Below are 9409 nucleotides of genomic sequence, written 5' to 3'. Positions count from 1 at the left end.
CATGCATTCCATAGTTAGACTGAAGGAAAAGGAGAAGGCTGCTTGAACCCAAACCACAGAATAATATAAACAAGTAGAGGTCTAGCTTACCATTTCCAGTGCAGTCCAGAATTTGGGAGCAGCTTAGCTGGGTAGTCCTGACTCAGGGCATGTCCTGAGGCTCCAGTCTAGAAGTTAGCTGAGCCTGTGGACATCTGAGTGCTGCTGGAGCTGGGTAGTCCAGTTCTGACAGGGCCTTTGTAGCTATGGCAAGAGGCCTCAGTTGCTCACTTCTCCTCTTGGCTGGCTGCTGGGGTGTCCTCACGCTATGTCAGCTGGCTTCTCTCATAGTAAGTGATCCAAAAGAAGGGACCAGGGTTCTAAGAATGCTATTAAATATTAAAATTATTGGAAATTTCCATATTTATATTTCTGTATATATTTCCTGATTCAAGCTGAATATTAGTAATACTTCTCATATGAAAGTTTATCATTATTCTTTATAGTAGGATGACATCATCATTTCTAAACATTATAGAGACCCTTCCACCTGAGAAAAAGCCAAATGGCAGAACACAGGCCTTTTTAACTTTCTGGTTGGAGTTTGTGCAAACAGGATGTTTGGAAATGAAGATTCATGTTATGATAAAATATCCTGAGGGAATGGGGCCCCCAGAAAATGGATCTGGTCAAGGAGAGAAAGGGAGAGAAGAGAAGCTACGGAATCTATTTCTAAAAGAAATGAGGAGTCAAGAGCCTAGAAAGGTCTAGCAATCTGGGATGCTTTTCTCCATTTCTATCTTTATCTTCCTATGTTCTCTACTATATCTATTTTCCGTAATATAATCAGTCCCCCATTTCTAAGCTGTCTCTGTCATAGTCTTATAATACAGTAATTCTAGGTCTAAAATGGCTAGAGAAAAGTAGAAATGACTGGCAAACATGAAAATGTGCTTAAATGCTCTATTTAACATAGTTTGGAACACAGAGAAAAGCAAAAAAAAAAAAAGATACTAGGAAGAACTTCAAAGAGTGGAGTGATGTGCTTTGAATGTCTTTTGAATAAGGGCACATTTTTCCATTTCAAATTTTAATCAGTCCATACTTATCTAGGTATAGAACAGACATACATAATTCAGAATTCAAATAATTCATATCCTGAAATCACAACATAACAGAGCCAATGGTGTTCTGGTATTTAAGCATATCAAGGAATACCAGACTGCCAGAACACCAACTGGCATTGCATTACTTTAAAAGAATAGCAAGGTCACGGGGAATTGAGAACGTGCTTGTTCAGCTGGTCTTAGACAGAAGTAGGAGAAGGATTTCCCAAAAATGGAATATGTGGCAGGAATGGAATATGGAAACAGGCTGAGTCCCTAATATCATCTGAGTAACTGGGCAGAAAGAAGACATGACATCTTTGATACTCACTTTCTTCCAAGTATGTTTCTCACAATTTAAACAGACCTCTTCATCTCTTCATCTGCTAGCTCACCCTCATTTTCAGTAAAGATCCTGACTTCCTTGTTGGAAAGACTGGCACTCAGGGGTCTGTGTGCCCTTCACTTGTAATGGAATTGCATCCCCTTTCTGGGTCCACTCTAGCCTTCTATATCACCTGGGCCAGAATTTTGCTAAAAAGACTGTAGGCCCAACTTTTCACCCAATACTTTCCCTGCAGTATATAGTTCAATCTCCACTTGTTACTTAAATTCAATAATTTCTTAGTAAGACTTATCTTTCCAAAGTCTTCCAAAGGTCATCAAGATACAGTTGATGATCTTCTCTCAAGTGCTTAGGACTGGTTTACATCTCTCATTTTACCTCTCTGCCCCCACCCCCATAATGCCCTCTCTGACCCATCTAGCCCAATTTTTTCTCTATTCCTCATAAATGCCAAGTTCACGTTATTCTTCCTGTTTCAAATACTTTCCCTCTTTCTTTCAACTAAGGGAAACTAGCCAGTCTTGAAAGTTCTAATACTTCTAGCTGAATTCTTCTTCTACCCCAATATCCATTTTTTCTTTTATCAAATAATACATTTTTGTCTTGATTATTTCATATTTTGTCATGTATTGTTTTGTTCATAATGCCTCATCTCCCCCAAACATTGTGACATCTTTGTGAATACAGCCCATATCATATATATATATATATATATATCATATATAGTCTTTCTTTTGTATACTTAAAAAAATAGGTAATTTGTTGTATACCCTTTAACAAACAGCACAGTAATCGAGATTAGAGTGGAGCTTAGTGAGTGTGGATTTACTAGTTCTGAGGGAGATGAGTGGGGAGAGCATATCAAGAGGAGTTACAGTCACCTGAATGTAAGCAAACTCACTAGTATGTAGTGATAGGATCAAACTCTCAAGATCGAAGAAATTCTGATTTCTATCAGATTTCAAGTAACTCACATGTTCATTTAGCAAAGGTTATATAACCAGAGCTGAACCCACAAGACACATTTATATCTCCCAGTGGAATTGAAGTCATTCTTCTCTGAGCTAAGAGATCACAGTCTGAGTGAACTATCACAGCACAATATATTAAGTCTGATTCCTTCTTTATATAGAAAGCTATTTGTCTTCCACTTTGCTATGTTAAGCAAGGTATATAGCAAAAATTTTCCACTGAGTGACATGTGAATTTTCCGTATTATAATGGAACATTCAATATTCTGGCACAGAACATAGAACACATGATGGTATAGTGGAAAATTAACAGAATCTGTGGTTCTAGTTTGGCTATTTACTTGCAACAGAATCTTGGATAGATTATTTTAGTCTCTTAGTTTCACTTTCTTTATTTATAACATGGTGATGACTTACATTGCAGTGGCATTTTTAAGGATATGAGATACCACATATGAAAACCATCTTATAAATTTCTAAAATGATAACTGAATTGCAGTCATAACTATTCATATTATAGGAATCATTATTAATTGCTCATAAAATCTTATAACTTGGTAAAACTGTAAATAACATCATCACCAATGTTAACATTATTTTTTAAATTAAATAATCAGATCAAAAAGCAAAGTCATTACGTCTTTGTATTCTTCTATAATATTCTCCATAGTCTCATTCTATACATTCAGGTCTTTTTCATTTAAAAAATATTTTTGTTCATGTCATATTCACTCTGACTCTTCCATCATTTTATCCTTCAGGGCCTTTACGGACAAACTTCATGAAAATCTGTCTGTAACTGAGATCTAAAAATCAAGAATATAAATCAAATCTCTTTGTCAATAAATCAGCTTGGGTCTTTGTTTTTTTGTTGACTGTGTCTTAAATTTAGGCACATATTCCTTATTTAGCCATAAGCTCATCACTCCCTAGTACCTCACTCTAGCAGTACCTACATTAATGTTCACTGACTGGTGCCTGCAGACGTTTGAGTTTGAAACCTCTAACACAAAAGAGAACCATATCAATTAACTTAATCACACACTTAAAAATTTCAAAGTAATGGAAAGATCTGGAAATTGAAATATGATTTACTAACATACAAGCAAGCCATAACTGCTAAATATGGTTTCAGACTTGGCCTTCAAAGACAGTGAATTGTGTACACATATACAGGGAATTACTAGCTTGGTTTTGCTCATTTATTTTCATTATGCTATTCCAAATTCTTTGGAGAAGAAAAGAATCCAGTGAGCTGTGTAAAAATTTAGAGAAGAAGCTTCATCACTTTATTCTTCATCTGAGGACATCACCAACAGCAGGCACTATTAATGAATCATCAATGGACTTAAGTGATTGTAACTAGAATGAATAACAACAAAAAACAAAATGGAAGATATCAGAAAACTGCACAAAATAAAAATAAATATTATTTCATGAAACTTTAAAAATTGTGGTAAAATATACTTAATATAAAATTTACCAGTTTTACCATTTTAAGAGCACAATTCAATGATATAAAGTACCCCCATAGTGGGCAGCCATCACCAATATTTTATGAACTATTTGCTTTGGCTCTGTGTGTGTGTGTGAGACTACAATGTAAAATACATTTCTTACTATGGCTCATTTTTTTTTAGTATGGAAACTACATTAATTCAACCTTCTCCTGGGTAAAATAATGGGTAATTTGCTAACTGCATGACTTCAATAGAGCTTGGGCATCAGAGAAATACTCTATATCTAACACCAAAAATATTTTTAAATATAGGGAGATACTTCTGAAGAAAATGACAGATTCACGGTGGAGGGAGAGGGATAGGGGATGAAAAAGAAGTGAGACATGCTATGTACATGTACCAATGCCCCGTAATGAATGTAATCATTAAATACTATAAATATGTACTAATAAATATATTAGAAAAAATGATTCAGATATTTGATATAATGAAAAATTTGAAATGTATATTTGTGTGATATTTATTCATATAATAAACTATAAAAAGGTAACACTCCCAGAACTGTAAGACAAAGTCAGAAAATGTTATCATTTGAAATTGAAGGTAAGAATAAACTTAATATGGTTTAGATTTTGACTGGAGTGTATTACTGTTGAGTGTAAAATGTTTCACAAATTGGATCAAGAAAACTGTTTTCCAGCGCAAGGACCCGAGTTCGATCTCCAGTACCAAAAAAAAAACAACAACAAAAAAACCAGTTTTCCAAGTCTAATCAAAGTAACTAAAATATATCCAGAGGAAAACATGACTGTAATACAAATGATGTATGGAAAATTATAATTTACTCAGTTATATTACATGGTATCTAAGGTTTTAGTGTTGTCAAAACAAAGAAATAAAATTAGCTATCACCATGGAATCCAGACGAGGGGAAATGATACAAATTCTAGGTCTAAAGAATTCACTAGAATGAGTGTTAAAAATAAAAGTAAATCACTAAAAATTTATAGAAACTTAGGAGTGAGGCCAGTAGATAAACTAGCAAAGTTAGGAGGATGGCAGTTTAGTGAAGATTTACTGATCACTAGTCACTGTGAGATAAAAGGATACAAAGTCTAAAATAGATAGGTGTGGTGGTCTATAATCCCAGCACCCTGGGAGGTTGAGGCAGGAGGATGGCATGTTTGAGCTGTTTGGGCAATTTAGTAATTTAGCGAGACTCTGTCTCAAAATTTAAAAAAAGGCCAGGAATGTAGCTCAGTGTGAAGGCCCTGCTCAATCTTCAACATTTGAAAAAATATAAAATAAAATTCCTGCCTTTAGGAGTATATAATGAAGCAGGTGATTAAAAACAACAGCAGGGGGCCAGGGATTTAGCTCAGTGGTTCCCCAGCCTGCCTTGCAAGCACAAGGTCCCAAGTTTGATCCCCGGTACCAAACAACAACAATATATAAACTGAGGCTTGTCTACAACACAGTTGGTGAACAAAGAAAGGCAGCCTGAGCAAGTCTGGGGTGTGTGTGTGAATGCCTATATAGTCATGATAGGAATGGAAGGCAACTGGCCAAGAAGGAAAAAGCAGCCAGCCCAGGAAAGGAGACAGAAGGAATATAGTGTGCTCCAGGAACTCACTACATCTGTAATTGGGGAGAAGAAAATGAGAAGAACCACCAGGTGGTTTGTTGGTGATGTTTACAAATGGAATGCAGGCTGGAGATGTAGCTCAGTGGTAGTCTGCTTGCCTGAATATGCAAGGCCCTGGGATCCATCCCTAGCACTACTAAACCATAAAACAAAAATTAAAAAAAATGGAACTTGCTTTTATTTGGGATTCCTTTCCTAGATCTCATGGGTATCACTAATAACAAATAATAGCAAATAATCTGGGTAGGCATGTCCATTTCTTGAAACAAGGAGAGTGTTCTATTTCTTAGGAGGGGCTTCAGAGGGACAATCACACTCCTCAGATATGGCAGTGTTTCTCACCAAGGTGATGAATGGAAAGGCATCTGGTACCACCCTTTATTCCTGACATTCTAGAGGCACAAAGAAGACCCTAGGTCAGGTTCCAGTTTGATAGAGGAAGGGGTGTGCAAAGAAGGTTGTGAACTGCAACAAGGAAATAGGAGAGAGAGTTAGCTGTCACCACATGTCCTTTAGAACTATGGAAACAAGGACTGAGCCCCAAATATCAAACTTCTTTTCCATTTGAGGAATTATTCTCATTTCTTAAAAAGTTAAGCTTCCACGGATGTTAGATTAAAAAGTGTCTACTTTTCCAGGTCTCCAGGTGCTTAATACTTTCTCAGTGTAATAAAATCACAACATGCTTATGAACTCTGGTTCTCTGCCCAAAATATCCAATCCCAAATTGAGGAGTCTTTCCAAAAATCTCTTGTGTTTCATCAACTCTTTTTCTTTATGAGAACCACAATTTGGTAGGTAATCAAGATGAAAATGCAATCTCTTCTCTGGTCTGGATGATGCTTTTACACTAAGTACCATATAGATAGGTACTATGTAGGTAAAGTATCCCATCATATGTCTTCAAGAAATAACATCAATTAAGCTACAGTGCCATCTATTCTATGCCAGAGTGGTATTACCTTCAAAGAAAGCACAAGTTAAACTTCAGAAGTCTTAACTGAGAAACCTAGGTCTTTTCTGTGGGTTCTGCAAAGGAGATAGCTTTAGCTACTATTAGGCATGCTACAGGAAAAGTTTTCTCAGAAACTCTTAGATGTCTATGACCATATCACTCTGAATGTGCCCAATCTCGTCAGAAACTCTCACATATGATGCCTTTTTTTAAAGATTCCATGTCACACAAGCTCTAAATGTCTTCTGCAGGCCCTCATGCACGAAGTTCTTTCATGCCTTCTTCCTCCCTCCCTGTGCCATCCTCCTGTGCCTGCCTCCACATTCCTCATCCTGGTTTGGTACCTGCACACCCAGCTCTACTGCATCCATCCGTCCCCAGCTCCCTAAGATGTAAGACTAGAGGTTGTGCCAGGGCCGTTTGCCCTCCAGCAAGGAGGTTTCAGTAATACATTTTCACAAATAAAAATCTTTCATCTCTTTTCCATATTTTGATTTATCATGGGGGAATTTTACAACATCCAAAAGCAGGGATAAGAGTTTCAAGAACCCCCATGTTTCAATATTTCTCACCAACCTCTACTTTCTCTTTAGATTATTTTGGAGAAAATCCTAGACATAATACATGATATGGCATTTGACACTACTGTACTTAAGTATGTATCTCTAAAAAATTACTATTTTGAAGAATTTTTAATTTTCAGGAGTTTGTTACTACTTATATATATTGTATATCTGGATTTACCAATTAAATTTTATCTCTACACATACACACAACAATTATGTATGCATATTTCACTAAACTATTTGAGAAAAACTTGTAGATATCTTGATCCTTCACCCCTAAATTATTCAGTTTATATCTCCTAAGGTCAAAGACATTCTCTTGTATAGCCATAACACAATTATCCAAATCAGGAAATTTAACACACTGGTTATGAGACTAATATACAGTTGATTAAAGTGAGACTAATATACAGTTGATTAAAATGCCAAGAGTGTCTCTTGTAGCAAATTTTTACTCAGATCTAGGATCTAACCTAGGATTACATATTACATTTTGTTTTCTTGTCTCCTTAGTTTCCTTTAATTTGAAAAATGTTCTCTATCGTTCTTTTATGATCTTGACACTTTTGAAGAGTATGGGCCAGTCTGTAGAATGTTCAATTTGACTTTGTCCTACAGTCCCTCATTATTTGTTTGCACATTTTTGGCAGGAATATCACATAACTGAGGCATCACATGGTGGGGGATGTGGTCAGTCAGGAGGCCATTATTATCGACGCTTGAGCCACACAGTAAAATGCCCTTTACCCTTTGAAATTAATAAGCAAGTAGTAAGTCTTTAAATGTTGAACATAACTTATTCCTCAATGGATTTTCACCCAGTGATTTTTAGTATTCATTGGTGATTCTTGTCAGCATAAATTCTGATAGTTGCAACACAACACGGAGACATAAAAAATATTCTTTCATTTACAAATCAGCATTCTACTTTAGTTTTCCCTTTTCCTACCTCATCTCTATTACTTTTTTACTTACCCATTTATTTATATTTCTTAGTTTCTGTATAAGCTCATGCATGTTTTCAATTCAAAGCATTCTAATGTATTACTGTCATTTTCATGTTGATATTTGTAACTAATTTGACTAAGCCAGTTCCTTATCCTGTTTCTCTTCTGGTCCTTTCTGTGGCAGGAGATACTCTATAGAAAAGTTTCTAAAGGCCCTGCCTTGCCTCATAATGAAATGTTGACTCACTGAACAGGACAGGTCTCTTACTTCCCACCTGGTATTCCTTCTGTATGGAAGGCTTGTGAGTCCTGCTACCCTTTGTCTTTGGCCTTGGGCTAGTTATCTTCACCATCCGCACTTAAAACAGAATTTTAAGGAGCAGCTAAGAGCACCTCCAATTGTTCTAACAGGAACCACCAAATCCCCAGTGGAACACAGGCCTGGATCCAAAATCTCGGCCGCCAGCGCTGTCCCGATCCAGGCCCTGGAGGAGGGGTGACGGCAGAGGGCACCCGAGGGCAAGGTCCGGGTCAGTCTCGAAAGGCTCAGGGGTCTGAGGTCGGGGCTTGATTTACCCTCCAGGAGGTGCGGGCTCGAAAGGGGTGGCCGTCCCGAGGGACACAGGCGGAGCAGGAGGCCAGGTTGGGGGCGGGTAGGGAAGGGTCGCCCTCTCCGTGGGTGGCTCCTAGCAAGGGCAGGGATGGAAGTCCCAGGGCAGCGGGGCAGGGCAAAGGTCGCCATAATGAGGACGTCGCCAGCCCGTGCAAACCCAGCTGTCCGTGAGAGACGCACGCGGTGGCGGGACGCTCAAGTCACTTAGAAGATCAGCTCCAGAACTCGCTACGCCCAGCCAGCTCGTAGCCACAGAGGGGGAGAGACAGAGCTATGGAGTGGGCGGAGCATACACGACGTGAGGCGGGGCCTACTACTTGCAGGAACCCAGTGTACGGCGTACGCCGGGTAGGGCTGGGAAAGGAGGTGTGCGCGAGGCGAGGCGAGGCGAGGCGAGGCGGGGCGGGGCGAGGCGAGGCGGGGCGAGGCGAGGCGGGGCGGGGCGAGGCGAGGCGGGGCGGGGCGGGGCGGGCGGCGGCGGCATACGCGCACGCGCCAATCACAGATGCTTCGAGAGGGGTGCGCTCGGAAAGGCCGGGAGGCGAAGAGGCGGACCGGATGCCGCGTGTATCCAGTCACCGTGCCGCGCTGCCCTGACGTGAGTGTCTCCCGGACGCTGAGCGCCAGTCGTCGGGCCCAGCGGGTGAGAGCGCCGGGTTAGGGCGCGGGGGCGCGCGGGGACGCGCGGGGGCGGGACTTCCGCAGGGCCCCCGGAAGTGGGAGCTGTGTGTTCTCATGCGAACGGGAAGGAGCGTTGGGGAAACAGCGTCTCGAAATCGAGACATTTTTGGCTCGCAAAGGGAAGAATCCACCGCCGCCGC

General features: G+C 39.7%; 1 protein-coding gene and 1 long non-coding RNA gene across 4 annotated transcripts in view; one reads left to right on the top strand and one right to left on the bottom strand.

Annotated features, from left to right (window-relative positions):
* Positions 1-9002, bottom strand: part of LOC110351145 (uncharacterized) — a 28954-nt gene extending 19952 nt beyond the window's left edge. For 2 of the 3 annotated variants that reach the window (XR_015439458.1, XR_002398240.2), the window contains exons 1-2: positions 5850-9002; positions 91-3764 (exon numbers count right to left, since the gene is read on the bottom strand). This is a non-coding gene — a long non-coding RNA (uncharacterized LOC110351145). The remainder of the gene's footprint in view (positions 1-90; positions 3765-5849) is intronic. The other variant, XR_015439460.1, reaches the window with a different exon arrangement.
* A 210-nt stretch (positions 9003-9212) lies between these two features.
* Positions 9213-9409, top strand: part of Larp4b (La ribonucleoprotein 4B) — a 93880-nt gene continuing 93683 nt past the window's right edge. Inside the window, exon 1 of the mRNA XM_021266353.1 lies at positions 9213-9231. The gene's annotated coding sequence lies outside the window, so the exon portion shown is untranslated. The remainder of the gene's footprint in view (positions 9232-9409) is intronic.

This window comes from Heterocephalus glaber, unplaced genomic scaffold (assembly GCF_053883595.1).
Source record: "Heterocephalus glaber isolate CG9 unplaced genomic scaffold, H.glaber_assembly_v1.0 deba00001472, whole genome shotgun sequence".
NCBI classification, from domain to species: domain Eukaryota; kingdom Metazoa; phylum Chordata; class Mammalia; order Rodentia; family Bathyergidae; genus Heterocephalus; species Heterocephalus glaber.
This window is presented reverse-complemented; position numbering and strand designations above follow the sequence as displayed.